The following is a 1,602-nucleotide window of genomic DNA, read 5'->3' on the forward strand; positions in this document are numbered from 1 at the left end:
AATATGGCGGCGCGCGTTGACGTCACCGGAGGATGTGGCAGCGCCGGCGCGGGGCGGGGCCGGGGTGCCGGAAGCGGCGCGAGCGAGGGGTGTGGCTAGCCGCCTCCGGCCCCAGCGGACACTTGAGCTCTTGAGCAAGCCAAACCCTGGGTCTAGAAAAGTGTGGTTGGGATCGGTGGCCTCCCCGGCTTTCATCCGCCTCACAGTTCATGCTCCTGGTCCATCCTGGCGCCAGCGACCAGCAAGACCTCTCCTGGATCCCAGAAGTCTTGACCAGGCGAGGGCGGACCCTACTGAGCCCTTAGCATCCCCGGGGATCAGTCCTCCGAGGCGCTGAGCCAATGTAGCCCCGGGTCCCCACTACCTACAGGAAGGGCTTGGCTCTCCGCCTGAGGAACTTAACTCTCGGGCTTCAAAAGGTGTTCATGTACTGTGCTCTGGCGTAGAGAGGTTAAACAAATTGACGAATTGCGTTTGTAAAACTTTGTATTCCCTACCTCTGACGGCGGCTGTAAAGTAGCCACGGCGAACTGTACAGCTGACCTTAGGATCCTTTTATGGCGACAGTAAACCTCTTGAGTTTCATGCCACGTCTTTGTAGCCCTAAATCTATTTCGATGTAATTACTAGGTTAAATCCTCTTGGCGTGCTTGGCAGTTTGTGCAAATCAAGTTAAAGGAAAAGCTGCCAAACCCGAGAGGGGTTTGGAGAAGAAGAAGGGCGGGACTTGTGAGAAAACATTATCCAAAAACAGTATCGTAGATCCATCCAGTATTATTTAAAATAAACAGTAACCTTAGGCAGTGAGTAAACCAGGTTTAGACAGACTCCCCCGCCCCAACCCCCATAAATACGTTGTCTCAACTCCTAGGTGGACAATAAGTCCCAGTAGGTCCTCCCACCCTCAACCCTTTTTCCTGCAAAAACATTTTGTCCTCAGCCAGTTTCTTCCAATAACGTCACCTTTTTGTTCCTTCACCTTTCAGGTCATTCTTTGCCAACTGGCTTTAAATGTTCTTTGTAAATTAACTGGTTATTTAACTCATAAGGTTAAATCCAAAAAGTACAAAGCTGTGTATACAGGCTGGGCCTGTTGAGCCAGTTGCTCCTCTCCCGATGGAGATTTTTAAATGGGGTAAAATGTGAAGCTTCGTTGCCGAGGTGGTCAGTGGGTATAGTGCTTGAGGACAAATTAGAAACTGGCATCCGGGAGGCAGAGTCGGATTCCTGGAGGCTACCTTGCCAGTGAGCCTAGCAAAATGGGCAAGCGCCTAGGCCCCAGTAAGAAACCTTGCCTCAGAAACTGTGAGGGCCCAGTGAAGGGCTCAGTGAGTAAACTGCTTGCTGCGCTCTCGTGAGGAGCAAAGTTCAAATCCCAGAATTCATGGGCACAAGTACATTTCTATAATAGCAGCCCTGGGGAGCTCAGAAAGACAGATCTTGGAAGCTTGTGAAACAGTTAAAGAGGATACCCGAGGCCAACCTCCGGCCTCTCCAAGTTCATGCACAGGTAAGAGCAACACAGATATAACACTAGATAGATTTGATAGATAGACAGACAGACAGACAGACAGGTAGGTAGGTAGATGCCAGCACAGCACC

This window comes from Rattus rattus, chromosome 3 (genome assembly GCF_011064425.1).
Source record: "Rattus rattus isolate New Zealand chromosome 3, Rrattus_CSIRO_v1, whole genome shotgun sequence".
NCBI lineage: Eukaryota > Metazoa > Chordata > Mammalia > Rodentia > Muridae > Rattus > Rattus rattus.